Source organism: Chinchilla lanigera, unplaced genomic scaffold, assembly GCF_000276665.1.
Source record: "Chinchilla lanigera isolate Chin_1 unplaced genomic scaffold, ChiLan1.0 scaffold00005, whole genome shotgun sequence".
Classification (NCBI taxonomy): Eukaryota; Metazoa; Chordata; class Mammalia; order Rodentia; family Chinchillidae; genus Chinchilla; species Chinchilla lanigera.
In genome coordinates this window covers 17,721,475-17,740,718 of record NW_004955406.1, presented here as the reverse complement: position 1 = coordinate 17,740,718, position 19,244 = coordinate 17,721,475, and the positions used below count along the sequence as shown (strand labels likewise).

The 19,244-nt window shown below is 33.9% G+C and overlaps 1 protein-coding gene and 1 long non-coding RNA gene across 10 annotated transcripts in view; one reads left to right on the top strand and one right to left on the bottom strand.

Annotated features, from left to right (window-relative positions):
- Window positions 1–18,349, top strand: part of LOC106149985 — a 56,486-nt gene extending 38,137 nt beyond the window's left edge. Inside the window, exons 7-9 of the long non-coding RNA XR_001236490.1 lie at window positions 231–252; window positions 7,476–7,580; window positions 18,313–18,349. This is a non-coding gene — a long non-coding RNA (uncharacterized LOC106149985). The remainder of the gene's footprint in view (window positions 1–230; window positions 253–7,475; window positions 7,581–18,312) is intronic.
- The window catches only part of Rasal2 (RAS protein activator like 2), a 302,028-nt gene that overhangs the window by 163,893 nt on the left and 118,891 nt on the right, over window positions 1–19,244 (bottom strand). The window lies entirely within an intron of this gene.

Below are 19,244 nucleotides of genomic sequence, written 5' to 3'. Positions count from 1 at the left end.
GCAGCTGCTGTGCAGAAAGAATCAGAGCTTTTAAAGGAATGTGATTCTTGAGAGGTGAAAAAGAGTAAGTAGTTCACTAGTACTGAGAGATCAGTTTCTGTGCTTTTAAAAACTGGCTAAGTCAGTGACATAATCTATTTAAAAGAGTAGAAGGCAGACTGCATTAAAACAAAAAATGTCAAGCATCTGGCAGTATCAAAAGTCATTAATAGCTCTCTCTCTCTCCACAGGGTCCACTGAAATAAACCACAGGTAAATATGCATCTTTTTTTTTTTGAACTGTGATGTCTGAATCACAAATCACTAAGTATACAGTGAAAACTATCACAGAGGTAATATATGTGTCTCTAAAGAATCCTATCAGGTTCCCTGGTAAGTGGACAATCCAATTCAATGAGCTATATCCTGACACAAGCCAGCTGGTCTACGACAGAAATGAGAAACTTTTCTTATATCAAAAAACAAAAAACCATTAACCTGAAGTGAGTAGAAGAGGAAAAATCTATATGCTTTTTCTCTGCAATATAACCAATACAAATAAAAACAATATACCTCTTAATCCATTCATACAAAGGTGTTAGCAAATTCTCACATAACAGGGGACGCTATTCTATGATTTTATTTATTCATGTATTTTAATTTTTTCTCTTTGGGGCAGTGCTTGGAATGGAACTCAGGGCCTTGCATGTGTTACATGAACTAAGCTGTACTCATAAGCCCAATTCTTTGCTTTTAAATAGAAAAAAAATTTAGTTCAAGTCCACCTAAAATTTTCAATTTTTCCTAAATATTATTAAATATTTTTAAATACCTAAATGATCTAACGAAAAGTTCTATATTAAAAATGCCAATACAAAATCAGTTAATATGTAATAAACTGTTAGCACATTTATACACAGTATATAGTATCAGTTACAAGTTAGATTCCTTTTATACTATAAACATATATGGCAAGGTAAGTAAGCTATAATGATAATTTTAATGCTATAAAATGAATGCAAAGAACACTAAAAAGAAAATTAAAGACTCCTTAAAACTAGCAGCATTATCATAGTTGTATTTATTTTCTCACAAATACATACAATTTATAGTCATACAATATACAGATACAAACATGGACAACTTTATGTCTTTTGTCTCTCATTAGCTTTTCCCATTTCTATCTTTTCGTCTAAGTACAAACCTTCCTAACCTTCCTAGGATTCTTCCATTATCTTAGAAAATATTAAAATTGCACAAAACCTTCAATAATGACATCACAAAATACAGTCTGGTTGGGGAAACAACTGATACAAGACAATACACTTACTACATCTTTTCTTCTCCAAATTCCTGAGCAACTCACATTTTTGGCCAGAATACACAATGTGGGGTTCTTTTAGTAATATTTTACTGTGGATAGTCAATTTTTGGTTACAAATTTCCAGGTCATTACAGTAAATATTTGGATAGTGAATACTGTTCAAATATCCTGGGATATAGTCACATTACAGAGAATGAGAAAAGAGTGAATGTAAGGAAGAAATGGTAAATGAGGATCAGGTTGGAGAAAACAACAGAAATAGAAAGGCAAAGATGGTGGAAAGGGAGAATTTTTCTGGAAACAATGTAGAGTTATCTCAGAGGTTAGTAAACCACATTTCTTCAAACCAGATTAATAAAATGAGATGCCTCTTCATAAAATGACTTGTTCAAAGTGATATAGCTAGCACAGTTACCCTACAATGCAGTTATTCACAGTCTAAGATTTTCTTCTAGCATACCAAAACAGCTTCTCCTTGGTTTCTTTTTGTTGTTGTTCATTTGTTCATTTGCAATTCAGCAAGTACTGTATTTATTTACTGTGTATAAAGTACTGAACTCAAACCTGGAGCTGTAACAATAAACAAGACAGACCTAGTCACTGAACTCCAGGAACTTAAATTTAATAGTATCAAATAGTGTACAAATGGCATACAATTAAAATAGAACAATTCTGATAAACATTATAAAGAATGTCTGAGAGCATTCTGAAAGAAAGTTACTAACAAAAAGGATCTCCATCAGGATAATCTTACAGTATAACCCTCAGTGGACAAGCCTGTTTCACACTTAGATCTGAGTCAGCTTTCTAGTCTTCCATTTAGTCAACAGCACATAAACGAAGATTAAGAGATAAGAAGAAAGCTTCTACCATGAGAATATATCGATTTAAAATAAACAAGGAGACCAACAAAGAAAAAGGCAGCCTAAAGGAGACACACACAATACAGAAAGAAAACAAACAACTATTATTATCCAAAAAGAGATAGGAGAAGAATTGGCATCTATCTAACGAAAATAAGACACTTGTTTTCATGAAAAGCAATATTCACAGAACTAAAATGAACTTTTGTATATTAAATACAAGACAGCAAAAATGAAAAACAAAATAAAATTCAATACAATTAAAATAAAACAAAAACAGAATAAAAAAGAAAATTGAGTCAAGATAAAAATAACAGAAAAGAAATAATAGAAATAATAATAGAATGAGAAAATTATCAGTGAAATTTCTCAGTACTAATTGGATGTGAATTTCCAAAGTGAAACTCACTGAGTGCCAGCGAAACTAGTATCTATCAAAACCTGTCCCTGAAGAAAACATCAGAAATAAGAATGGACCTAAACTTCTGAAAAGCAACAGAGGAATTCAAAAGAATTTGGAAAGAGTTCAAAATTCTGGGTGAACAGATTATTCAATTAGCCAAACTAACAATCAACCAAGATCAAGGATGGCAAACCTTTCAGAGACTTGTGCCCAAACTGCAATCCAATATCCACTTATTTATCACAAAGTACCAACACTGCAATTAAACCTTAATATTGAAGTTTTAGTTTAGAAAAAAACTCATACATTAACATCTTGTCTTAACAGAAAAACAACACCCATGCTGTAGGTTTGCCACTACTGACTTTGATTATTCACTCATCCAAACTAATAATCAAGTATGAGGATAAAGGTATTTTAGATATTTAAGGCCTAAGATAATCTACCTACCCTGCACTATTTCTCAAGAAGCTACCATAGTACATCCTCCTTTAAAATGAGTGAGTGGTTTAGTCTGCTCAGGCTGCTTCAATAAAATACCATAGATGGGGTGGCTTAAACAACAGACATTTATTTTCACACATGGTTTTAGAGGCTGGGAAGTACAAAATCAAGGTGCGATCAATCTGGTTCCTAATGATGGTTCTTAGTGCCCTGCAGATAACTGCCTTTCACTTTGTACCCACATGAGAAAGAGATAGAACTCTGGTATTTCTTGCCTCTTAATTAAGGGCATCCTGTGGAATTAGGGCTTGTATTAGCTTTTTGTCACTGTGACCAAAATATCTGAGAAAGTCAACATAACATGAATAGCTTTTGGCCCAATTCCCAGTAGAGTATTACTTATCATCTGAAACCTCACAAGCGGTCTTCACTGACCACATACCTGTCAATGTTCTGGTCTTCAGAGCTCCCTCCAGAATTGTCCACTAACTTCCACTTACAACATTCTAAAGCTTCAGGTTCATATCTCCAAGTCTTTCCAAATTTCTCCCACAAACAATTTCCAAAGGCTTCTGAGTCATAGCCTCTTGTACAGTCATACCAAAAACCCTACCTCCGGTACCAATTTTCTCTATTAGCTTGTTATCATGTGACCAAAATACCTGAGAACTCAACTTCAAGGAGAAAAGATTTATTTTTGCTCATGGTTTTAGAGGCTTCAGTCCCTGGTTGACTAGGTTCAAGACAGAAACATCCTGGTACAGGAAAGCTGCTCACTACATGGCAGCCTGGAAGCCCTGAGACTAGGAAAGAGCCAGAGAAGAAGGGAAAGGGCAGGAGTCCAGCATACGGCCTTCCAGGTTATGCTCTAGTGACCTACTCCCCCAACTAGCCCCCATCTCTCAATAGCATGGTCCCCTATGAACTCATCAATGCACTCATCTATTGACGTGGTTAGTGCCCCAGGATCTAATCACCCCCCAAAAGCCCCACCTCTTAACATAAGAACCTTTACAGAACATTTTTGACCCAAACCAAAATAGGCTCTTCCTTTATGACCTCATTTAATCTTTATCACCTCCTTACAGGATCTATCTTCAAATACTGTCACTAGAGATTGGCTTCTACATAAAATAACCTTGAGTAGACAAAGGCATTCAGTCCATACAAGGAGTGAACCAAGAAAATAAAAAGTACATCTGATTTTTAAATAGCTGCTCCAACACAGGAGAGAAGCAAAGAACATTTCAAAATGATGATAAAAAGAAATGGAGCTTGGTAACTATCCACCAAACAAAAGCAGTCCAGACTGGAGCCGTGTGACTGAAGAGACTGGCACAGTCAAGGCTGTCATGGCATGCTGTTTGCCTCTGTGCCACCTTCTGACATTACTGGAGGATGTGCCTTAACAAAACAGGAAGTGTATTTTAAAATGAAGGGAAGATCGGGAAATAGGGAATCCGACCCACGAGAAAGGCAAAAGAATTCCAAGAATGACCGCAGAACAAACTCCTAAGAGGATCACTACTCAGGAAATAGGCCTGTCAGAATAGGAAGTGTCCATGAAGAATGTCTCCAAGAAAAAATAAAACAAAACAAAACAATTTGGATCTGATAGGTTTCCCGATGCTGCTGACCTTGAGTGGAAGTGTATTGTAAAACTACAGGAAGATATGACAAGAATAATAGATATGAAGAAAACTCAACATGAAAAAAACAAGGAAATTACTGACTTCAGAAAATAATACAAAAAATAGTGAGAAAGGAAAAGTAATGGCAGTCAATCACACTCAGTGAAAGCATAAGAATATGAACACTCAATGCTGATTAAAACAAAAACAAAACAAAGCGAAGCAAACAAACCCAAACAACAATAACTACCACAACAAAAACAGCTCTATGGCAAGGAAAGTGGGGCAGTTTTACATGACAGCTAAATCCTTATCTACCATAATAGAAAAGTTACCAGTAAAAAGGTCTAAGTTGAAGATCAATAAAAAACAGCAATATATGAATATTATTTAGAATTAAGGGAGATGTGTAAATCCTAGGATAAAAAGGAAGAAGAGTCAAAAGGGTAACAGGAATAAGAAAAACCACTCTCATGTGTAAAGAAAAGGGTGAAATTTTTGTCTAACAAAACCATGTATAAATAGTATTTGGAGGGTAAAAAAAAAAAAGGAAAACAAAGGACAGACAATCCAACCAAAAAATGGGTAAAAGACTTGAACACATATCTCAAAAAAAGATTAACAGAAGATCCACATGTTAAAAAAAAGTTGTTTAACTTCACTGGTCATCAGGAAAACATTAAAACCACTACATACCTAACAAAAGATACTAAGTGTGGGGGTAAATGTGGAACTAGACAGCTATATCTAGCAATTCCACTCACAGATACATACTCAAAAGAATGTGGACACATGTTTATCCAAAGATATACAAGGACAGATATAATGACATTATTCATAAAAAAACTAGAAACAATCCAAAGAGAAAACAAATAGTAAGTAGATAAATTCTGATAATTCATAAAATGGAATATTATATACCAATAAGAATGACGAGACAGTAACTACATATAGAATCTTAGAAATATGTTGTACAAAAGAAGATGTAAAATGCAAGTTTTTGCTTATATAAAGTTCAAAACTGGGTAAAACTAATCTAAACTAAAACTAACTAAAGGTCAGCATAGTGCTTAGCGTTTGGGATAAAGCATAAGATGGGCCTTCTGGGATGTTCTGTTTCTTCAGCAGGGTGTAATTTACACATTAAAAATCGCCTTTATGCAAATTCAGCAAGTCATATACATCTAGCTTAGGAGGTATACTCTTCTCTTTTTATTTCAACAGAAAGTGTACTTTAAAAAGATTCTAACTGTAACATTTAGTGACCTTGCACAAATTAATCTAACTGAACATCAATTTACTCATCTCTAATGTACAGATGATAAAAACATCTACTCCTTCAGGCATTTTTGTGAGGTTCAAATGAGATTTTGAGTTACTCACTAATAGCCAATGATTTAATTAATTATGCCTATGTAATGAGGCCCCATTAAAAACTCTTACTCATAAGAGAAATAAATCAGACTCACATGTGGAAACATCGTATTGTCTCCCTCGTGTAAGAAACTGAAAGAGTAAAGAAGATCTAAAAGGTACAACAGATATTGTGGAAGGGAAAGAAACTCTTCAAAAGGAAAGAACAACTGAGATAGGAGAAAGGAGAAAAGAAGGAAGGGGGAAACATATATATATATATATACACACACACACACACACACACACACACACATAGGATAGCTAGGATAACTGTGCTACTAATTTCTATTAGTCCACAGAAACAATATAATGCTTCTATTATTTGATCAATTTTACATGCCTATATCTGGTAATCTGAGCAACTACTTTAAAGATAACAACATGCAATATAATGAACGTTAATTTCCTATCATCTTGTTTTGAAATTCTGTATCACTTTTTTTAACTCTTTAAAATAAAAAAAATTTAAAAATTTTAAAAAGCTCTTAAACAATGGGGTTCAGAAAGCTACTGTATTGGACGTTCACATGCCAGGAGGATCATGTACTCCAAAACTCCTCAAGAAGAGAAGCTCTTGCACTAGAGAACCTTCGAGACCTTGGCCTATGTACTTCCTTACCTGACTGTTCATTTGTATCCTTTATATTTTTTTCTTTATAAAAATCTATTACTACTGTTTCCCTGAATGCTTTGAGTCTTTATAGCAAATTATCAAATCTGAGAAGGGGGCTACAGAAGCCTTCAATTTGTAGCCAAGCTGGTCATGTGTAGCAGAGGCCCAGGACTTGCAACTGGCATATAAAGTGGAGGCAGGCCTATGGGGCCGAGCTCTTAGCTGTGTGGCCTGTGCTAACTCCAGAAAGATGATGTCAGAACTGAATGGAATTTGAGGACACCCACTTGAGGTCCAGAGATTGGAGAACTGGTTATCAGTGCAGAAGAAACCCACACATTTGGTATCGGAAGTGTTGTAAGCAGAGAAATAAGTGTTTTCTTTAGCAAGTGATATAATCCTTTTGAGATTCTATTTTCTTGATGATAAAAGGAAATAATATCAGGATTATGTATATGAGTTTAGAATTTTAAAAAGAGTTAAAAGTAGAAGAGTGTATTACTAAAAGCAGTAACAGTATGTTCGAAACTATGTGAGCCTATAAATAGCTTCAGGTGTGCATAAGTGTACATGTGAAATATATAAGTTATGTCAAAATATGAAGGTAAGTACTGGGAAAAGCCTCCAAAGAGTTGAAAGTAGATGCTTTATGGACCAGAAACTGGCTGAGTTAATGGGTAAGGGCAGGGAAGCTAACTCAAAGAGCCCTGGCACATAGTGACCTCTGCTGAGATTCCTATACACTGTTCCTTAAAACAACTCAGTACTGATTTTCAGCACATATGATAAATTGTTTTCAAAGATCTTCAAGAAGAACTACCACAGAAATCCAGCACAGTAAGGCTCGGAGTCAAACTGGAACCTCATCTGGATCCATGTCCCCAATTTATCTGACGAATAAAAAAAGGTAAGGGCAATTTCTGGAACACAGAAAAGTTGCTCCATACAGGTCAGCTCTCATTATCACTGCTGTTGGGAGTCGGGGACAAGGCCAAGCGATTAAGAACACAGATTTTCACAGAAGAGCAAATGTTTGAAAAGGAATCCCTGTTCTGTCATTTACCAACTGTGAGACCCTAGTTAAGATACTTTGTGAATGTCCAGTTTCCTCACCTTTAAAATGGAAACAATATATTTTCTACTTCATAGAGACGTGCTAAGAATTAATGGGAAATAATAAGTATTAAGAACAACACCTGACATATTGTAAGAGCTCAATAAATGTAAGCAACTCTTTTTTTCTCTTACCACATCTGAACAAATGAATTCATTTGTTGTTCCTATTCAAAACTATCAGATGCTAAAAGCAAATAAAATTTAAGAGAAAACTTTTAAACTATGAATGATTTTAAGGACTCATTAGGAATATAATTAGATTTTCCTTGGAAATATTCTGAAAAAGAAAAACACACAAGTTTGGTCAAACAAAAGGAAGCTGTACCCAAACTCTACGAATCATTCTTGATTGCAGACTTTAAATTAGAGCAACAAGTCCACTGCCTTTTGTCCAGAGAAATAATTATAAGCAGAAGTAAAGTACAAGGGAAGAAACATATTATTTAAGTCAATTTGTTCAGTTTAATGTATAACATTTAGATCAGCCTACCAATTCCTTCCCAGATTGAGAAAGAAGGGGGGGTAATCTTTTTAATAGCAGTGTTTTAATCTAACCAATTAGCTCAAATACTCCAAGTTCTAAAAGCCTCTTACCATTACACAGCTGATGGCTAAGCTTAAAAAGAGTAATTAATCCTCCTGAGCTATTCCTCTACAAATATCAATTAGTACAAAAATGTATATGTACTTCTCAACTGCAAGCACAAAGAATAAAACAATGAGAATTTTTGTTTCTTAAAAAAACTTGAATGTAAACTCAAAAGATTAAGGAATGAAATGTCTGTCACTCCTTAAAATTAAAGGCAGGGAGACATACTGACCTTACCATACTGACAGTTTAGCCTTAATTCCTATGGGTAGTCAGGTGATTTTCCAAAAGTATCTGAACTCCTCTGTAGGTCCACAAACAAGAGACTCATTGTGTGAATCTGTAAATTGTGTGACGTCACTGAAATACAAGCACCAATTGGTATCACAAACAGTTTGTGTTTCCAGGGATACCAGGAACTTTAAATACTCTGCAGTTACACAAAGCCCAAGAGCTGACCTTCCTAACAGTACTCAGAAGCCTGCCCACTTTCTCTCTTCTTAGTCACTGTTTCCAGCTCAGAAAGGACGCTGATTTTGCTACCAATTATTCCTTCACATAACATACTTAGGAACATTCCTCCACCATTTAATTGTTCATTTTTACACTGTCAACATGATAACAAAGAATAAAAAAGAGAACATTAAGAATATACATGCTCTATTAATAGACTCTGAAAAGATCAGGCTGGAGTTATTTAATGAAACTTCATAATACTTTTTTAATGTATGTATTTTTAAATGTGATGCACTTAAAACATTTTAATTAATCCTTACAGTTATTCTCTTCTGTGTTACAGAGTATTCTTTCATTATCAAAGAAATAATTTCTTCCTCTTGTGCCTTTTTCAAAAAAAGTTATTTGTCCTTATTGTTAAGATTTGAAATCATATGAATTTAGTATGTAGACTTATTTATTCTAGCTAGAGTATCACAACATGGAAACACATGAGGTAATTATACTATTACTAAAAGCCAAACAAGCCTATAGGCTTTTTACAAAGTCTCTTTAAAAGGTGGCTATCTAGGGGAAAACTGTAGTGAAGCTCTTCTTTATTCAGAGTTAGGCTAAGTATATATAATCCCAGTATATCTATCTCAAATTTATTTCTGGAATGTGTTTTCCATTAATGACATATGCTGTTTAAATTCTGAACATCCATAAGTTCTTATTTTTTCCATTAAAGTATTTTAAGCAAGCATTTTTCAAAATGCAGATTTCAAATTGACAAGGAAAGTGGAGGCTTTACAGAGACTGGGTACAGAGAATCCATGGACACAGCAATTAGAGAGTTCCAAAGAGCTGTTTGATAGTGATGGAAGCAGCGGGGAGTTTTGAGCTATGTGAATGGAACAACCTCCAGTGCTTTCTGGCTTCTCTCCCAATACAACCCTCATTCAGACTGTCATAATGCCAACATTATACAACAATGAAAGAGTTTCCATGTACATAGTAGCTTTAAAGCATTTTAATGAATATTAAAGAAAATAACTGACTTCTATAGGTAAAGACCCAATTATAAGTCCTTCAAAAGGTAGGAGAAAATTTAAGAGTTCTTTTAACTTTAGAAAGTCATGTGATTTTATATATGGCCCTTACAGTCTCCATAATTAACAAGTATTGTTCACAACTAGATTCTATAGTCTACAGCCATACCACCCTGAACATGCCCGATCTCATCAGATTCTTTATGACAATTATATTTACTGGGACACTAGGACAATTTTCAAGCCAAAGAAAGCTTAAAATATAATTCTCAATGACAAAATCAGAACGAAGACCAGATCATGAGTTCTGTGACATCCAACTCACTGTCACACTGAATTTTGCCAAAGTGTGTATCTTTATCAAATCAATATTTATATGCATGTACATTTCTGTATTAACAGACCACAAGCATAGATACAAATATATTTTGCTAATATATAATCATGATTTTGTCAAATCAGGCATTTACTGAAAATAATTCTTTACATGAAGTATCTGGTCTGTTTGTAAAAGTGCATAATTTCATAAATTACAAACCAGTCTCACTATTAATGACAATGATTTCCAAGTGTCAAATCAAGAGGACAAGGTATGAGGGAATGAAGGGAAAAAATAGGTTTAAAGTAGCAAAATGCTACTCAATAACTTCACGATTTCAGTTCCCATTATCCACAAGAGGAAACAGGAAAGATATGGGGAAAAAATGGCTGGGAGCCTAATATAGGAGGCAGGGCAAATGGGAGACACAATGTCCATTGAATCACAAGGCAAAGCAAGAAATGGCAGGATATGAGTTTTAGAGTTTCAGTAGATTGAATCCATCTCTAGTGCTCAGATCTATGACCAAAGTGTTTGTATAAGTAGGCCAAGAAACAATTACATGAGGAATATCGGAATATCTGGATCCACAGAGTGAAGCATAGGAACCTAGAGAGTTTCTAGGGGTTTATGAATACCTCAGTCCTATAGTAATATGGTTAAAACAAAACAATACATATTAAATGTATAGATAACATGGAACTGAGTTCAATCAGTACATATAATGGTCACAGAATCAGAATACAAAATGATTGTGAACAACTGAAAAAATGGGTCAAACTTAGTACCACAGAATTATGAATAGTTGCTTGCTTTGTGTAATTCCTTTATCAAGCTATAACAATGATTTTAATGAAGTATTATAATATACAGATACATCAAAAGTTGTTGAAGAATCCTTTCACATTCCAAATACAGTATAGCTAAGTTGGAGCGCACTATATAGAGAAATATACATAGACAGATAGATAGACAGATAGATAGGGATGGACAGAGAGGGATTAAAGGAAATAATATGCAAGACAATTTTACTCATAAGCTAGTATTTTTCTACTGTATTTAGATTTCTTAAAAAGTACAAGTCACTCATTTAACTGATTTTAAAAGCCATAGAAAAATTCTATTTTTAGCCTAGCATAAATTTAAAATAAATATATTGAGGCATCACTTTAATTACTTTAATCAAGAGTACGTTAAACAAAAGGATGCTCAGTTTCTCTTATATGAAAATCCCAAAGCATAAATAATTTAAAGAGCAAAATAGAAAATACATCACAGGGAAAAAGAGGCAGACCTTTTCAGATGAGAAGGGGATCTAGGGATGAAGGGACAGGATGGGAAAGGAAGGGTAGAGGAAGTAAAAAGGATTAAGATGTGATATGTACATGTATCAATTCCCTATGATGGGTGTGTTTACTATGTATTGCAAACATGTACAAATAAAAGTAAAAAAGAAAAGGATGCTAAATCATAAAAGCTAACATTATACTTATCTCTTTTCTAATACTAAAATGAAAAAGTCCCTAATAAACCCATTTTCTAAAGAATTATCCTATATACATCTTTCTTGGTTTATTATCATACTTTCACATTTAGGGTTAAATTCCTACTTAGTGAATAATGTGTTTAATAATTTGATTTGTAATGATTAGAAGTCTTAATGGGAACTCTACAATTATTAACAAAAGTCAAAATTAATAAAACTTGAAATATATACAGATAGAAAATGCTAGGCATTCTTGGTTCTCCCAGTTTGCTAAAACTATTTTCCTATTTATTTTAAAAAGAACAAAATTTACATCTATTATAAAGGCTAAGCAAACCTCACATTTCAGGTAGTTTGTAAGATAAAGTCTAAAGAAGACGCTAAGGTCTAAATGTAACAGTTAATAAAACATCACCTGTGACATCAAAGCATGTATGGGAGCATCCACCGCACCCTTATCTCCAGTTTTACATTTCAGTTTCATTCACTTGATGGCAATCGTGATCCCAAAACATTCAAAAAATTTTTCAGAAATAAAAATTCACAGATTTTGTATGTTGTTCCAAATAGCATAATGAAATCTCATGCAGTTCTGTCTGGGATGTGAATCATTTTTCTGCAAAGCATATCTACAATGTGTTGTTACTCACCTAGCTGTTTCGGTTATCATCTGTCACAGTATCACAATGGCTAGGTCTAAAAGGAGCATTTATTTTACTTAGAAATGGCCCCAAAGCACAGGAATAGTGACACTGGCGATTCATATATGCCAAAGGGAAGACATAAAGTACTTCTTTTAAATAAAAATGTGAAAGATTTTTTTTCTTGTGACAGAGTCTCATTATATAGTTCAGGCTGGGCTCAAACTCATCATCCCTGTCTCACCCCCACAAGTATTGGGATTACAGGCTGGACATAAATTCCCACTTAATACAGAAAGAAAAAAAATCATATGCTGAGGTTGCTAAGGTATACAGTAAGAACAAATCTTCTATCCATGAAATTGTTAAGGAAAAGGAAATTCATGCATTTATATTTTATGTATAGGAAAAAGCAGTACATATAGCATTCAGTACTCTCATAGTTTCAGACAGCCATGGTTTCACGCATCTCCTGTGGATAGGAGGGTTGTATAGTTTACCAAGGAAGACAGGTATCTTTCATTAACAGTTTTATAGAGGTATAACTCATATAGCATGTAATTCACCTATTCAAGCACAGTTTTATTTTTTACTATATTCAAAGATACATGTAACCATCAATCACCTGAGTTGATTTTAAGACATTTTCATTATCTAAAAAGGTTTTCTCATCCTTTACCTAGCACCCTTATATATTCATCATCCTCGGCTCTAAGAAACAACTAATATACTTCCTGTCCCTATGTATTTTCTTATTCTGATATTTCATATACATGAAATCATATAATATGTGACCTTTCACTTAGAAGAATATATTCAAGATTCTTCCATGCTGTAGAACACAATTCATTTTTTAGGGCTGAATATTACTTCATTGTATGGATATATCAAATTCTATTTATGCATTCATACATTAATAAGCATTTGGGTTGTTCACAATTTATGGTGCTTTTAAATAATGTTGCTATAAAATATTCATGACAGGATTTTATGAGAACATGTTTTCCTCTGTCTTGGTTTTATATATTGGACTGCAATTGCTATATCATATGGAAACTCTGTAATTATTTGAGGCAATTTATCAAAGCAGTTAGCCCATTTCATGTTAGCAATGTAGGATTCAAATTTCTCCATATCCATGGCAACATTGTTCATTTTTTTTATTCAAGCCATACTAATGGGCATCAAGTGATACTTGTGGTTTTTATTTGTATTGCCCTGGTAACTAATGACCATTTCTTCATGTGCTAATAGATTGTGTGTATACCTTCCTTAGAAAAATATATATTCGGACATCCTATAGTTTGAGTATGTATCCCAAAATTCATGTGTTAGAAACATAATCCTCAATTCAACAATGCTGAAAAATAGGGGCTTAACAAGAGATAATTAGGTCATAAAAGCTCTGCCTTCACAAACGGATTAATTATTTTGGAAGTGAGTTGCTATTGTTTATTTTCTCTGGTGTTTGCACTCCAACCTCCTTGTGGCTGTTCTTTGTGTAAAATACCTTTACTTTCAATTTATTTCTATCTTTTAATGTCTTACAGAAAACATACAGGTGATTCCTACTTTAAATCCATTCTAACAAATTCTTTCTTTTGGTTTATTTCATTCACACTTAATGCTATTAGTGATATAAATGGATTTACATCTGGCATTTTACTTTTTGTTTTCTATTTGTTGCTTGATTTTTGTTAATATTGTTGTTCCTTTATTCTTTTACTCCTGTCTTTAGCATTAAGAGAAATTTTTTATGAACTTTTTTTTGGTACTGAGAATCAAACTCAGGACCTTGTGCTTGCCAGGCAAGCACTCTGCCACTGATTTATATCGTCGCTCCTAAGTGAATATTTTTTAATAAAACATTTAAATTTATTTTTCAGTAATTTTTTAGAATTATGTTTTAATGGCTACTCTAAGGCTGGGCTTACCACATATAGCATAGATATGAGAATCATCTCATAATAGATATCAGAATCATCTTCAGATTTATGCTTACTATCAGTGAGACACAGAAATGCCACACAGCTCTATTACCTGTCCCCAGTTTGGTGGTATTATATTCACATATGTTACATGAATTAACATTACAAGCCTCTTAATACACTGCTATATAGTCAATATCTTTCAGTCATTTCTTTAGCCCAATACAGCTTTATTCCTACTTCTTGAATATGATAATTGGCAAATATATTACAAATATTTTATGTTTCTATATATATTTTGGGCCCAAGAATACATAATGTAGACGCTACAACTGCTTTTTAAAGCAAAAAAGAAAGAAAAAGATTTGACTTACTGTCTAGAGTTACGTAGCTTAAAGAAGTTCCTTTAGTTGTTCTTATAAGGTAAGTCTGATATTGATAATTTTTTTTAATCTGGAAATATCTTTATATCACTTTCATGTCTGAAAGATAGTTCTGTTGAAGATAGAATTCTCAGCTAACAGTCTTTCCAGAGCACTATGAATATGTTATCCCATTGCCTTCTGACTCCTATTTTTCCTAACAAGAAGGTTTCCCTGTAAATGATGAATAGTATTTTTCTAACTGCCTTCAAGATTATCTCTGTCTTTGATTTTTGAATTTTTTTACTATGTTTATTTGTGGATCTTTTTGTGTTTATATGTACACCCTGAAATTCATGGAGCCTCCTGGCTGAATAGTTTATTGTTTGGAATCTTTAGACATTTCTTCGAATATGTTTTTCTGCCTCTTTCTCCATCTTCTGTCCTTTTGTTATTCCAGGAAGAAAGCACTCCAATTAGGAGCTGGGGAAAAAAAAGGAGCCCTATATTCCTGGCTTCACTAGTCTCACTGAGCTGGGAGGAAAGAGCAGTCTTGGCTCAAATATCAGACTTGCTTTTTTAAGCAAATTTTTGCAAGTTTTCTGAAATCTTTGTGGGTTTTAAAAAATTTACTATATGCCCTTATGACCAAAGTGGTCAAAGTGGTCATAATTTTCATCACTTACACTGAGAAATGGATTGCAGAAATCTTCAGGCTGAAATGCCAGATTAATTTAATACAGCCATTAACTTTTTAAAGATCCTATGCATACAATTACAATTATAACAGGTGAAGTGCACAGAATGCTATAAGTACATAATATGAAGGTACTTTATTGTTTTGTAATCAGAGGACACTTGCTAAGAAACTGATAATTATATTGAGCTCCAAATGCTAACTAGGCATTGCCTAGAATAATAACATGAAAGGGAGAAACAAGGAGCAAAAAATCCTATGCAGAGACAATAGCACATGCCTTGAGGTGAAAAAGAGCATGCCACATTCTGGGAATTGGAAAGTAGGTAGTGCTTGGAGCAGAAATAGAAGGTAGAAGAAAAGTTCCATGTGAAGGTGGAGAGGTAGGCCAGCACCAGAGTATGCTGTAAATTTTACACTTAACTGAAGAAAGGACAACCAATAAACAGAAGCATTTTGTTTATTTTTTTTTTTTGGTTTTTGGTTTTTCTCCGGTACCGGGAACCGAACTCACGACCTTGCGCTTGCCAGGCAGGCGCTTTTTGCCGCTGAGCTAAATCCCCAGCCCCAACAGAAGCATTTTGAACAGAAGTGTTACATAGAGACCGATTTGTGTTTTTGAAGGATCATTCTGCCTACACATAACAGTTTAGAACAACAACAAAAAGATCAAGTATAAGGGCATTTTGTTGAGAGCCTATTATAGGTGGAATTGTATTCTGCTTAGACTATGTTAAAGCCCTCACCCTTGGAAATTGAGTCATTACAAGTGTGATTAACTTAATCTGGAACACAGAAGACCCTAAATTTAAAATGGCTCAAATCATTAAAATGACAGAGAAATATGAAAACACAGAAGAGAGACCCAAGAAGGAGACTATGTGACACTGAAGAAAGAAACTGGAATTATGAAGCTAAAACAAAAACACAAGCAAGTGCCAGCAACCATTAGCAGCAAGGAGAGTGGTATGGAGCAAATTCTCCCTCAGAGGTTCAAGAGGAACCAACTATGCTGACACCCAAAGTTTAGACTTCTGTTTTCATAAACTACGAGAGAACAAATTTCTGTTGTTTAAAGCCGCATAAGTCATTGCAAAAGCATCTCTAGAAACAAAGGCTACTAGGTAATCCCAGCAAGAGGGATGGTAGACTGGAACTCATATAGTGGAAGTAGAAATAAATGTTTATTAGAGAAATACTTGAGTGGTGAAAAGGATCAAAACTGATAATGAACTACTCTGGAGACAGACAAACAGTGCGGTAAAGACAGCCCCTTGATTTCTGTGGATTATCCAACTGGATAGTACAATTTCAGAATGTCTTAAAACGGCATCCTGGTATGGTTTAGATATGATTTAAGTGTGTCTCCCAAAGGTGTGTATGTTAAAAGCTTGATATCTGGTGTGGCACTGAAGTGGTAGAAACTTTATGGGGCGAAGCCTTGTACAAGATAATTTGGTCATTAGGAGCTCTGTATTTAGAAGGGATTAATACTGGTTTTATGAGGTGAGATATCCCTTGTGAAAGTGAGTTGTTACAAAACTAAAACAAGCCTGGCCCCTCAATCACTTTGGTGTCCTCTCACCATATGACTGCTCTCTTCCACTCATAGGTTCTTCCACTATTATGTTATCTGCCTGTTGTGGCATGGCCACAGGGGCTTTCCTCAGAAGCCAAACAAATAAAGGTACCCAATCTTAGACTTCCAGTCTCCAAAACCACAAGCTAAATAAACCTCTTTACTTCATAGAATACTCAGCCTCAGCTATTTTGTTATGACAATAGAAAATAGACTAATAGATGCTTTTGTCTTTAATTTGTATCTAAAGATCCCTTCTTGAGCTTTCTGGACCAAAGAATGTGTTCTGATCTTCTGATTAAAAAGACTATTACACCCCTCTTTGTAAAATAGCATTTCAGAGATCTGCAACTGAAGCAAAAAGTCAGAGGAAGACTGTCAGTTCCAAACACCATATCATCAGGCTAAATACATTCTCTTAAAAGCAAATAAAACATTTTTTATTTCATAATGTCCACTGAACTATAAACATTAACAGAGAGGTTGTTTACACTTTATTTAAATAATAAGGTTCAGCCAGGCATGATGGTGCAAGCCTCTTAACTCAGCTACTTAGGAAGCTGAGGCACGCAAACCACAAGTTCAAAGCCAGGCTGGGCAAAAAAAGCAAGACCCCATCAACAACAACAACAATAAATAATAATTAGAGTCATATTATCATATTGCTGGAATTAGATTATGACTTCTTCCTCTCCAAACATTTCCTTTCAATGTAAGTAATAAGCAAGAGTATACTACTTGAATATTCATAATCTATTATTGTATTTTTATTACTTCAATTTTACATCTGGTGTATAATAATTCATATTTAAAATATATTTTCCAACTAACTTTAAGATCTTGTATTTTTCAGTTACTCAGAATAAATGACATTATTTAGTCTAAATCATAATCACAAAGTGAATTATAGGAAAAGAGAACTCCCTTCCTCCAATAATTTTCAGTTTATACAATTTTTCAGCCACATTATTCTTTTGAGTAACATATTTTTACTTGTAAACAATGAGTTTGGCAAATCTGAAATTTTTATGTCTTTTCTGATTTGACTATCTGACTCTTCAGATCTTGTATAAAAGTACTTATCCACACCCCTAAAAACCCTAATTTAACACAATCAAGATCTTGCATATTTTATTTTATGCCCTGGCTCTCTTGTAACCAACTTTGAAAAGGTTAACTATATCATTTAAGATTATGAAAGAATAAAGTACATAGTTACATATTTATTTTCCCCACTAGCCTGTAGCCATGTGATGAAAAGAACTACTTTACTTTTTTATGTACCATGCAGACATGAGCCACTTGACTTAAGCATACTGAATTTAATTCTACTGTGACAGGAGAGGCTAAATGATCTTTCAAGTCCATGTTTTATTATCTTTACAATTAATCAATCATTCCTTGTCCTCATTTTCATTCATTTTCTTTTCTTTAGACAAAAACCAGGGCCAAGTGTGGTGGCATACACCTATAATTCAAGCACTCAGAAGGCTGAGGATGAAGGATGTCGAGTTTGGGGCCAGCCTGGAATACACATTGAATTCAAGATCGTCCTGAAGTACACAGCACAGATCCCATGTAAAATCATGGAGTAAGGACACAAAAGGGTTATACTATTTAACAACTGAGAAAACTGACATGGGCGGTGACAAACTAGACACTCTAAATGAAAATGATATGAATAATAAAGGATTAAGAAAGAGTGTTGGCCAGAGAAGGTGGCATAAACTCCTTTCTTTCCATTGCTCCACAGTAAATATAACTACACAGTTTTGAAATAATATGAAAGGTAATCACAGAACATTGTAAATGGAAAGAGATTTTCATTTGCTGGAGGCCTTAGGACTACAGGAATAACAGTGGTAGGATATCTGATACTCCCCTCAGTTCAGAAGAAGACAATTCAGGCCTGCCTTCAAACCTAGCAACAGAAAGTAGGTGATGTAGCCAAATTCCCTTTGACGATAAACAGTAAGCAAGTCTAGCACCACTGATAAGGAAGGGGTAATGGTGGCAATAGGATATACTAGAAAAGATTATTTTCAATTAAAAAATAAGTAGGTATAAATAAATATAAATAGATATGATTAAAAATAAAAAGAAACCTTTAAAAAGTAGAAAATCTAATTATTTTGTCCAAAAGACTCTGTAATAATATAATTCTTCAGACAAAGTAAATATGAATTTGCAATCTAACAAAATTTGACTTGCATTTCTCTATTTATGTTTAAAGTTTATTTTCATAATTTCTATTTTTTTAATATAAATTTTCAATATCTTCTCCAGCAACACATATGTATAAACCATTTGCTACTTAAAGTTCTTTACTATTTATTCTGAACTATTTACTTCTGACACTAGCTTTAA